Here is a 13394-nt window from a genome sequence, read left to right on the forward strand (position 1 = left end):
GATCCTTAGCATATTTGAAACAAAAGGGCAAGGTCAGGGCATAAGGTAACTAATGCATGTGCCATATATTTTATTTTATTTTTTAATTAGATTATAAGCAAGATTAAAGGAGCCATTTATAGGTTGACTGGTGTTTAACCTGTTTGAACACACATTTAATCATGTCTTAAACGTGTCAAAATGTTTAAGCCACAAAATCTGTTAAGCTTTAACCCAAACCTGTTTAACTCCGTGTCTTTTCGTGTCATGTAAATAGGTTCGTGTCAAAAATTGTAAGTCCTAGAAAAATAGATTCTTTCTGGCTATCTCACGTCATGGAACGGGACTTCTTGATGTTAATTAGATTCCGTTTTATTTGATTTGTAGTTTTGAATCCTAGCTCTTGCAAGTGTTCGTTTTTCTATCTATTACGTTTAAAACATTATTTAATATATGAATTTTAAAATTTAATTCACTATGCGCAATTCAACACTTCTCATTTTCTAAAACCAATAATTATTGAATGAAAATTTCAAGTCTTTGGTAATCATCTTGACTTGATCATGCTTTGGGCTTGAGCTTAACTTCAGAAAGTTAAGTATTTTGGTTATCATGCGATGGGGTAAAGGCGAAAGCCGGTTTGTTTCCTAACGGCTTGGGTGGCTGAAGTTGGGTGTGAACTCCTTGGAGGATGTGGTTAGCCGAGACGTCGGTTTCATCAGTAACTTGGCCATTAAACAGACTTCAAGCGCACTATGAGATGTCTTCCTCGCATGCGTGACCCTCTTTGTGAGCTCCTCTTACTTCGCTCCTGTATGGGGCTTGCTAAGTAGTTGTTTGGCCTCTGAACATGTCCGCCTATGTTTGACGGATTGTGTTGAAAGCAGAATCAGAAAAAGTTGCTAAGCACGGGAAAGTTTGTACTGAGAATCAACATGTCTCATTCAGTTGATACTTTGGGTCTCTTGTCACCGAAGTTGTTGTGTTCCTGAAAAGAGTTCACCGGGTCGTGCACGGTAACTCATCAACATCGAAGAACCATAGTTTTGTTTCAGTATGATCGATCTTGTCATTCAAAAGAATGTTGTGACGAAGTTTGTTGCCCGCTTACTTGTCTCTTTATTGTAAATAGATTCTTTCTGACTTTTAATGAAAGCTACAAGATAACTTTTCAAACTTAAGCTAGGCTAAGACTCGTCTGCTTTACTATTTATTAAACACTTACTTATTATAACAATATATATTTTTATTATTATGAAGTCATATATAATAATTCTTAATATGTAATGATATACTTATTCGTATCAATTAAATCTTATTATACTCATATAATTTATGAGTTCATTTACCATACAAGTCTTGTCAAACTTGACACGTGAATTTGGAGTGTGAGCTCATTTGTGAAAGGGGCTCCAATTTAGCCTCTTTCTCATTTAAACTTGACTCGTTACAAATTTTTAGTGACTAAATTTTAAGTAGCTCGTAATTTGTTCGTCTCGTTTACACAATTAAAGCTCTAGATACTTTTTTCTTAAAATGGTAAAACATATTTAGAAAATAAAAATACTAACTTAAAAATTGTTTTATCTTTTTTTTCTGCAATCTTCCACGATACCGATACCGAGACCAATACTAAGGCTATATAACTAACAGGGCCGGCTATAAGGGCCGGGTGGTCGACGGACCCCGGCCCGACACCCCGATAGGCCCGGATATCTTTTCAAAAAAAGTTATATATATATACATATATATTTATGAAAAACAATACGTATATATAATGTTTAAACTTAATTACATAACTACTAGCTTGGTTTAGTGGCAAAACGGTATGACTTTCAACCAAAAGGTATTGGGTTCTAACTTCACTTTAGACATTTAACCATATTTTATATATAAAAAAAAGAGTAAAGTGCCATTTTCGTCCTTGTGGTTGACAAATAATGCGAATTTAGTCTAAAAAGTTTATTTATTGCATATGAACCCTCCACGTTTCCCAGTTCTTGCCAATTACATCCAAATCACTAACCCCGTTAAATTTTATCGTTAAGTCAGGGTATACATGTCTTTTCACTCTTTCTTTATTATAATACTTATTTCAGTGAACTGCGGTTTTCGTCCCTCTGGTTCATCCAAATCTGCAGTTTTAGTCCAGTAGTTTCAAATTTGCAATTTTCTTCGCTATGGTTTTATTTCACTTGCAAATAAACTCGAATTCCCTAAAATTGTTAAGTCTGGTCGTTAAACCCATCAGTGTGCCCTTCACGTGTGGGGCAGTTTTGTTCCCTTTTTCCCAAATACACCCCAATTCTTCACATGAGGGGGGTTGCGAATTAGGAATGAGGTTTATTTGAGGAGAAAAAAGACAAAACTGATCGTCACATGAGGGGCACACAAATGGGTTAACGACCATATTTAACGAGATTAGGAAATTCAGGTTTAATTGCGAGTGAAATAAAACCACAGGAAAGAAAATTGCAAATTTGAAACTACTTGACTAAAACTGCAGATTTGGACAAACCAGAGGGACGAAAACCGCAGTTCATTGAAATAAGTATTATAATAAAGAAAGAGTGAAAAGACATGTCTATCCTGACTTAACGATAAAATTTAACGGGGTTAGTGATTTGGATGTAATTGGCAGGAACTGAGAAATGTGGAGGGCCCATATGCAAAAAATAAACTTTTTGGACTAAATTCACATTATTTGTCAAACCATAAGGACGAAAATGACACTTTACTCTAAAAAAATTTAACAACCAAATCATAAGGCTTAAAAAATTTATGCTTATTTAAAAATTAAATTGTTTAAACTCAACAAGATAAATCTTTTTATCAAGGCAAAAAAAAAATCGCCTTCGACCTAAAATTTTTTGACCGTTCTCAAAGCCGGACCTGCGTATAAGTATAAAACAGGTATATTTCTACAGATAATTTTACCACATAAAATAATAAAGCACTTAAAATAATTTATTTGAAAGAAATATAATAAAACTTGTATGAGGAATCTCACAACACAAAAAGAAATATGAGGGGTCCCTTTCATCTATCCTTTTCACCAAGGCTATGTCATGTTACTATGCAAGACATTAAAATATTATTATTGAATTAAAATTAAAATCACATTATTAATTATTGTGGTATCTATTTCTTCACATAAAAAATCACAGATATCATAATAGTTATTTAGCTATATTAAGGAATTTTTTAGAACTTTTCTTTAAGAAAATCGTAAGGTTAACAAAAGCACAGATAAAATCATGAGAACTTTAGAAACTACCAAAAAAAACATGTTTTCATTTTTAAAAAGAAAATGGAAGAGTTCTATACGTTTTTATCTATATGCTTTTAGAAGTATTTCGTCAAAAAATATATTTTAAATTACCGTTTTTGCATGTTACATATTTTACATGCATTTACATTACACATCTGCGACAAACTGTAAATGCTCGTTACACATGTTTCAATGGTTGACTCGTGAAAAGAATATTACAAAAACTTTCTAGTAAATGAAACTTACATATAAAAAGATAATTATTTTTATATGGTTATCAAAGTTCTTAGGTCTTATGTCTTAGGATGTTTCTCAGAAGAGCCTACTCCTACATATATTATGTCATATATGATATATGTAATTTTCTTAAAAAGTTATTGAAGAGTAAGTGAGATAATTCGTCCCCACTTAACCACTCCAATGGTCCCAAAACTTTATAAACATCAAGATGAGGAAATTGAAAAATAATAAATATTTAGTAATTATTTTGATGGGCTTTATGCATCATTGAGATTGCCATATTGGCATGTAATCATGCCATGTTGGCCCCACATTATTGCCCATAAGTTTTTAACGAATACTCCAAAGACCATTTCAAACCAACCCTCATAAAACTTTTGATTCCCGTACGTAATAATATCTCATAACTTATATTACATTCGTATTCTTTATCACCAAGTTTTTATTTGAACAATTTAATGTTATACACGTAGCAAATGAAATATTTTAAAGCAAGGGTATAAATGATTTCAATTATTTTTGCGAGGTACTCGAAAAAGTGTTGATTAAAAACTCAAATTAAGTCGAGTTAATTGAACTCGCACATAGATCAACAAATTTAATAATAGAGATGGAGCCAAACAATTTAATTAACAAAATAAATATATATATCACAGTAAATATTTACAAATACGACAATTAACTAAATAGATATTATCGTATATATATAATAAAATCTATATACATAATATAATATAAATAAATAACATACTAGTAGAATTTTCTACAATTCAAAAAAACTAGTAGAATTTCCTTGTGCGTTACGGTGGAAATTAGATATATGCATAAAACATAAATTAATAAAGTTACAATCATCAAGTTACGATTACAAAAGTTACTACCACTTCGATGCCACTAGTGAAAAAGATTGAAAATATTATAACCAAATCACAACGAAACCAAAAACCACAATGTTAAAGACCAGTACCAGTATTGATATTGTTTAGGTGAATATGTTTTGTAAAACAATGTTTGTTACATAATTAAAAAGTTTATTTGATGTGGGTTAATTACCTAAAAGTTGTCTCATGTAATCTAGAAAATAAAATCATGATATGCCTAAAGAACATTACATGTATTTTACATTGCCCGAAACCATAAAAACTAATATTGATCCTGATAATGCTTATATTGCTTACACATGTACAGTTGTACATATGTTGTTTGATCGGTATCAATTCAATTCTTCTTATTATTGGTACGATGTCGATAATAATAGGGGGTTCAGTTTGATACCATTTATAATTTATGTTTGTATACATACATATAAAATAAACGAGTTAAGTTCGATTTGTAAAATTACTCACGAACCTAACTCGGCCTTTGAATATAAAGTAAAAAACGAATTGCCTCAAACTCGAGCTCTCTTAAATGAAACAACTACATTGAAGCTTAGACGAGCTCAATTAAAACTTAAACATGCTTAAAATAAAGGGGTGTTGGAATAAGATTTTGAAAATTTCTTATTTGCAGAGCTTTTAATATTAACTTATTTGCTTTTTTAAGAAGCAAATAGACAATTTTTAAAAGCTCACCCATACATCCTCTTAGATCAACTCATTTATCCTCTTAGATCAACTCATTTATGTACAATCTTAAATAAATAATATTTTTATATTCATATTCTAAACTCGTTACATATTCATAGTTTATGGATTCAAATATATCGTTACACCAATGTTTTGTTTTATTTCTTTACATTAACTAATAATATAGTCGTTCAAAAAGGAAAATTAATAAATAATAATAATAATAATACCGGATGAGCACACTTATTTGTACCTTGTGCATTGTAAAGTGTACGCAATTATGAAAAGAAAGGAGCATGAGTACAGTACCACAATGTAAGGCCCCGTTACCGGTAGCCCTACTTTCATGTTGGATTTACTCATAAACGCAGTTCTAAATTTCAGAGTTAATTAAAACATTCGCGGAATATAAAAACTTTCGTAAAACATTTCATAGCAAAACACATCTTGTCTTTCAAAATGAACAAAACATTAAACTTAAACGTCTTGAGTCTTCCGATGTCAGCCTCTTATTCAGTGCCACGTGTCTCCTCAAGCGAGCTGCCTCATCCTACTCACCTGCGTGCATACTAAAAGTCAGCTACGCTGAGTGAGTTCTAGTTAATCATACATTATACAATACACACAATTTATATTCTTTCATTCATACTTTCATACTTTCTTTTGTATTAACTTGCTTTCATATCTTACGTTATAAAGAGCATTACGCCCTACATTCATCGAGTATTATTAGGGCTCGGTACCCTCCTTCCTCGAGTATTATTAGGGCTCGGTACCCTCCTTCCTCGAGTATTATTAGAGCTCGGTACCCTCCTTCCTCGAGTATTATCAGGGCTCGGTACCCTCTTTCCTCGAGTATTATTAGGGCTCGGTACCCTCTTTCCTCGAATATTAGTAGGGTTCGGTTCCCTAGTTCTCGAATATTAGTAGGGTTCGATTCCCTCTTCGTTACCATACAACCATACATCATAACTCGAGTATTATTAGGGCCCGGTACTCTCTTCGTAACCATACAACCATACAACCAGCATTTCCTTCTTTTATTAACTTTATCACATTCATACACATAAGCATACATATCATACTTACCTTATACATAGCGTTACAACCTGAAAGTACGTGCAATATCCGAAGATCGTTCACTTACCATCAAGCAATCATTCATACATTTCACATTATTCACATAAGGCATACACTTATCTCTTAGGATAAGCGTATTAACAAACATATTGAGTATGCACACAACCCTGAAAACATAACACATAAATGGGGCTAGAAACTCACCTGAATCCAGTTACGCTCTCCGTTAATCGTTATTCCCTTCTTGAGCTGTGCACGGCTAACTGTATAATATTTACATGTATCAAACTACTACTACTACTCATGTTGTATTTCTATCTTTATATAACCCACGACGAACGGGGGTCCGGGGGCAGCGCCGTTGGCAGCGGGGTCTAAAGGCGGCAGCCCCTAGCAGGGTCCAAGGGGCATAGCCCCTGGCTGGGGTCGAGCTGCCATGTCAGCTTGGAAAAATTTTATTTACATTAACTGTCGTAACACATTTTCCATTATAATTTCGAATCATTAATTAGTTTGGTAACTCAAAAGTTCAAGGGGTGAATTGTAATTAATTCATTCTTTTTCTAAGTCCAGGGACTGTTCTGTCATTTTATTAAACTTTCTAGTTCGTTATTCAATCTTTAACGAATTGACTTAACACATTTTTCATTAGGTTTTTAATTCATTTTCTAATTTGCTAACTCCAGCGAACTTATCATTAAGCGAACTTAACAATAAGCGAACTTAACATTAAGCGAACTTACTGTAGGCGAACTTAACATTAAGCGAACTTAGTGTTAAGCGAACTTAACATTTAGCGAAGTTAAGCATTGAGCGAACTTATCACCAGGCGAAGTTAAGGCTTGGCGAACTTAGCTTTAGGCGAAGTTATCATGGGCGAACTTATCACCAGGCGAAGTTACAGTTAGGCGAACTTGGCTTTAGGCGAACTTGCTTGCAAGCGAAGTTAAGCTTTGCAGGCGAAGTTATTCAGTTCAGCTACGGGTTTGGTTTTTATCAAGCATTTTGGCGATTTTAATACCCTTGTTATGGTTCGACATCACCCACTAACGTTCCCTAACCGTTTTCGTTCGTATATATATCCCGTATATACTATAAAGCTTGGACCTTTAAGCTTAAGGACGTTCAATACAAGATCTACGGTTTATCTTAAACGAACCGTACATGTTTATGGGTTTATTAGGTTCGTCCTAACATCAAGTTCGCTACTTTACGCTTCGTTTAGATCCGATCTATTATCGTTTCAAGTTTCAAGGCTAAACGTTCAATAAAACGTAAACTTTAAAGGTCAAGAACATACCTTTTGTGCTCGTTCGATCTTGGTTAGCTTGTTTGGGAACTCTAGATCTCGTGTAATAAAGATCTAATACCAACTAACGTTTAATCTCTCTCGGATCTTGCTCGTTTCTCTCTCTCGGCCGCCGGCCGTATGTGGTGGTGTATGTGTGTGTGTTTTGAATGTATAGAGAATAAGATGGAAATGAATGATGGTTTAGGGTTTAAGGGTGCTTTAAGGAGGTATTTATACCCCTTAAGGCTCATGGACCTAAGGCCCATTACCCTTAATCCATCTTAGTTAAATCCAAGTCCATGATCTTTTCCATATTAGACGTTAGTTGATATTATTAAACGCACGACAATTTAACGCAACTTTCTTTATTTATTAGAATATTTAGGATGTTACACATAAGAAGGGGACCCCACTCAAGTTTTCTTGTGGGGTGAAATGTGTTTGTGGGGAAAGGGTGAGACAAAGACAAAACCCATCATCTCATCTCAATTAACATCTCCTTGTCATAAAAGATAAATATAAAAATAAAAAACACTTTATGTACTCTACTCTTTAATCAACTTGCTTTATTAATTTTGAAATTCCAGAAATCATCCTAACATGTTTTGATGTACTCGTTAAAAGTCATTACAGTAATTAATACCTTGGACTTACACCTATATGTGTGTCAAATTCTATTAAATGGATCAAACACGACTTGACACGTTTAACGCTGAACCGAACATGTATATTTTAACTAAAACTTGTTTTCTTAAACATTAACAGGTGCTTGTTTAATAAGCTAGTTATATGATACGACACATTTAACACGAGTAAAGATAACTACTAGTTTAATAACACAAATGACACAACATGTTTAACACAATTAAGTATAATCAATCAAGATACAAGAATGACACGACACCTTTTACGTACATGATTAACGTCACTAATTTTTATAGGACATTAATGCACGTATAAATCTTTTTAAATCCAAATCTTTAGTTTTGCAAATAAATATTTCATAAAAGAATTTTCTTCCTTATGTACTCAATGGGTTGAATGATTTGAAAAGATTTAAGATGAATTAAGATTACATGCGAACTTCCTTTTTGTAAGTTTCTATTAGAGATACGCTCTTATTTTTATTTTGTATTCGTAAATGAAAATGATTATAAAATGTATTACAATCTATTAAAAGGTGTTATGTAGTTTGAAACATGATACTATAGAATGTCTATGACACCCCTACTTCAATAAGATTTAAAACATCCTTCTAAGACGAGTTAAATTTTTGCCTATCCTTATATGAAACGAGCTAACATCTCCTATTGTCTTGTGAATTGACAAAGCCTCCGCTCAAGCCAAATGATGATGGCTTATTTTCTCGAGTCACATGGCTTGGTGTAAAGTTTAAACCAGACGATAGTCATGTTTATTAGATAGATTTTGCATGTAACTAATAGAAGATTAGTCATCCACCTGACTCACATCAATCTCGTCTAGGTTGTAACCGGTATAAACATCCTTAATGTCTCACATCAATACGTCCTAACTGCTTAACTAGGTCTATAAATTTCTTTCACTTGCTCCAACGTTTTGTCTGATATGAAATTGGCAAAAGTTTAGAGGGTATGTAATGCCATCTAAAGCAAGCATAAGGGTGTATAGATATTTGATTTCATAATGTCACATCTAATGGAAAGGTATGGTCCTTGTATTTATTTACATAGGCCCCATTATGAACATGTCTAGTATGATTAAAAAGAGCTCAAACTTCATCAACCACATCATGGCCTTTATTTGGCATCAAAATCAACTCCCTTGGTGCTCTTACCACCATAAGTTTTAGTTATAAATTATAATTAGCAATAAGGTTGTAGGGTTTGGTAGGGTATGGGTGTAGTAAAGAAGTAAAGAAGTAAAGTGGTAGGGTTAATACCATCTAATTATGCTAAATAAAGATTAATAAACAGGTTATCTAAAAGCACTAGCCAATATGTCCAAAAGGACATCAGGACATGGTACACATTGGTTGCAAATTTGAAGAATATTTGATGTATGATACCATATAATTTCAACCATGTAAGACCTTCCACAAAATTATAGAGAGGACCGGATTTTTATGATGATATCTCTGTGCCAAATGATTTTCTTTAATGGAGAATTTCTATAATATACACGATTTGAACTCGAGATTTTTCGGTAACTCTGTGTTCTAAAGAATCTATCTTTACAAATGAACCATCAACCCCATTGCTTTAAATTACATATAATGTTTAAAGTTTCCAAAATGGTAAAAGTGAAGGCAATAGATCGGTGACAACAAATTAGCCGTGATAAATATTCGAACACACACACCATCTAATGGTAGAGTGATTATTGAATGTTTAGGTCACGAGTAATGGTTAATATCATTTAAGTTTTAAGAGACGTTTTCCGCTACATCATCATCACCCTCTTTATTAAAAAAAACATGTATAGTGGATAATACTTCTTTAATCATTACCCATTTCAAGACACATATGAACTTTATTGTAAAACAACACATGCCCTTATAATGCCCTGTAATGCCTAGGAGATGGTATAGAAGTTTATTCACCCATATAATGATCCTATAGTGCCCCATTACACCTGATCTTACGTCTTTCTCTTTTTATTTTTTCGGAAAGATGAGAATTAATTAACCAACAACCATTCAAAATCAAACAATTTATTTTGAAACATGAAGAAACGTGGATCTACTCACTGGTAGCAGATCTACTTTCCTCGGGTGTGATTATACTATTTCACCGATGGTTCTTCTGGATCTGTGTTCTTCCACCTACAAAATGAACAGCGCCGTTACTTACCCCTCAGAAAGGGACAGAGGGGTCCTCTTTGGGGTAACCCTCCGGCGTGAGAATCAGTAAATGTAGGAGAAGATGATAATGTGTGTAAGGGAATCTCAAGAGTATTGCTTAATAGCTGAATACCCTCTGATTGTGAGACTGTGTGTTTGTATGTAACTGACTGTGAGTGAATGTAATTCAATATGATTGAATGTGATATCACTGCCTGTAACTGTCAATGATTGAGTATGAATGTGCCATCAAAGTGGAGTTGATGCTGTATTTATAGTGCTAGGGTTTCCACTGGTTGGGCTCAACCTCGTTGGCCTCCTTCAATCGCACTGCGCCACGTGTCCTCTGGGACACCTGGCGCCTTCTCGTTGGTTGTAATCACGTGGTAGCACACGTGTCATGCTGAGTTGTCGACCTTTTATTTGGCAGCTGTCAACATCAGCATATTCTTACTCCTTAAAAAGATGCCTTCTGGAAGGTTGTCTGACGTGCACAATCAAGGTTGCCCTAATCCTGATTTGGATAAGGACGAGGTCGATTATGTGCATGTGTGATATGCGCCAATCCTGAGGGTGCGCGAGGTCTTCTCTTTATTCTCACGCGCAGATATTTCATGCGCAGATGTGATATGCGCCGCGCGCTGGTGCGCCGTGCGCATATGTGATGCGCGAGCATATGTGTGCCTTGGCAGATGTGATATGCACGAGCATGTGATATGCGCCGCGCGTTGATGCGCCGCGCGCATATGTGATGCGCGAGCATATGTGTGCCTGGGCAGATGATGCCTGAGCATGTTTTGTATGCGCCATGCGCATAGGTTTTGGCTTTGTGCCTTCATAATGTGTTTATCTTGTGGGTTGACCCGCCTTGCTCGGTGTTGAGGCGGGTACATACCTCTTCAAGCCCCCCCAGTCTAATGTGTGTCTTATCTCGCGCGAGCGCGGTAAGATAGATATTAGACTTACTGATTTTGGTCTTTTAATGGGGTTTTGTCGTTTTCCTGGTTGTTTCCATCGTTGCGCGAAGTTCTATCCATTTGGTTGAAACGAAGGGTCCAAACACGTGGTTGGTTGGTGGTGTCGTGCGCCGTAAACGTGTCAGACGTTTCGTGTGCTCGAGGTGCTATAGTTGCCTTTCATGTCCCCTCGCACAGCTGTCTGGAACACGTGTCGCGCTCTCATTGGTTTCCACCTGCGAGTGGGGGCGCGTCTCTGCTCCGTGGCAGGTCCGTTACGTTTTTATGTCCCCTCAACAGTGTTAGGGACACGTGCCGCGCCCTCGTTGGCTCACACCTGCGAGTGGGGGCGCGTGAAATCCCATCAGTTACCACTTTTCTCTCTCTTGGGCCTATAAAAGCAGGCCCTTAGGAAATTTTTTATCTTCATCTTCATTGTTGCTAATTTTCGAGTTTCTGCCTTTCATATTCTGAATTGAGTATTTTCATCGTTTCGAAACTTCTATTATTTGCTGCTGCAGTTGTATGTCTGATAGTTCAGACTCGTCTAACCCCTCAATTACCTCTATTGCCTCTCGAAGACGCCGTGTGAAATCTGTGGTGATGTCGACATTGAAGCAAAAGGGGAAGGGGAAGAGGGTTGTTGAGACCACATCGGAGGAAGTAGGGAGGACCAAGGCCACCAAAAGGTGGAATGAAATCCCCTGCAAATTGAGGCAGGCCGATCTCGACAGCCTCATCGCCTCTCAGGGTTTTCCCACCCTGTTTGGCTGCATGTTGCCTGGGGCCGGGCAAACGGCGGCGGACCCGCCTGCCGGCTATATTTCATTGTACACCCATTTTTTCACCCACTGCAACCTTCGTCTTCCGATGACAAGGTTTGTAGGCGCGGTGTTACGTTTTTTCGGGATTCATATATCCCAAGTCCATCCGTTTGGACTTGTGCGCATGACTCATTTCGAGTTCATGTGCAAATCACAGCGCGAGGAGCCCACCCCTCGGCGCTTTCAATTTTTTTACAAGCCCAAGATCCAAGATTCTTGGATCTCCTTTATTCCTCGCAGTCAGAAGGTGAAGTGCTCCACTGTTTCATTCAAGAGCCTTCATGACTAGTCTGAGAGGTTTTTTTACATAAGGGCTGGTGTAATCCCCATCCGCATGACGATGAGCGCGATCGATTCTGCGCCCGCGGATGCGGATGTTATTAAAAACCCAACCGGCGCCTTGGTTAAGAAACTGACCGCCGAACCATCCCCCGCGAAGAAAATTTGCGAGGAGGCGCTGGTGGGGTCGGCATGAGTAAGCTATGGGCCGACAGCGCGCTTGAGCCCGTTATCCAAGTCGACGGGTTGTGTAAGTTTATTTCATTGCTTTATTTATTTTTCTGCGCGAACATAATTCTTTTGCTGATATCACTTGACTTGTTTTTGCGCAGTCACCAAGGATTATATCCTTGCCGCTTATGATGATCAAGTGGAGGGTGGCTCCGTCGCGCTTGGCGCTGGGGAGGTTGGTTTCCCAGATCGCTTCGATGACATGTTCATCCCAGTGGATCTGGATTTTGACTTTGACAGTGACGCGCCTGGTAAGCCTTTGCACTTATGCTCATTCCTTTAGAATACCCAAGTTTATTAACAGTTATGTTGCTTGTTTTTGCAGATGCGCTTGAAAACTACGAGCTGGAGCTCGCGGAAGAGGAGGAGGAGGAAGAGGAGGCGCCCCTATTAAAGCGCAAAGCTAAGGGGAAATCTGGCGCAGGGGCCAGTAAGAAACAGAAGAAAGATGACACCCCTGTCGCTCATCCCCATGCTCAAACGAAGGGACCTAAGGAAACCCAGGTGTTTACCACCAAGGTTTCTTTAGCTTCCCTGCCTGTGAGAGTGGGCAGACCTCCTGTCCACTTGAGGTATGGTGGCGTCACCTCCTCCGTTCGCGCGGCTGAAGAGAGAAGCAGTGCCGCGCCTGCAACAGGTATACTTTGCTTGTCTTCATCTGATTGAATTGTTATTAAACCTTTGCTCCTTTGAATGTTTGCAGAACCGGCGACGGTCGCAGATCAGCCGCAGGCGCCACAAGGTGCTGAGGCTGCGCCGGGGGCTGCTTCGAAGTCCCCTGTTCTACCCTCTGAAAAGGGTAGAATGAACTTTATGGCGATGTTCGCCGCGCGAACAGAATTGCGCCAAGGTAT

Source organism: Bidens hawaiensis, unplaced genomic scaffold (assembly GCF_021521415.1).
Source record: "Bidens hawaiensis isolate Kalapana, Puna unplaced genomic scaffold, B.hawaiensis_p1.1 tig00038691_1, whole genome shotgun sequence".
Lineage (NCBI taxonomy): Eukaryota > Viridiplantae > Streptophyta > Magnoliopsida > Asterales > Asteraceae > Bidens > Bidens hawaiensis.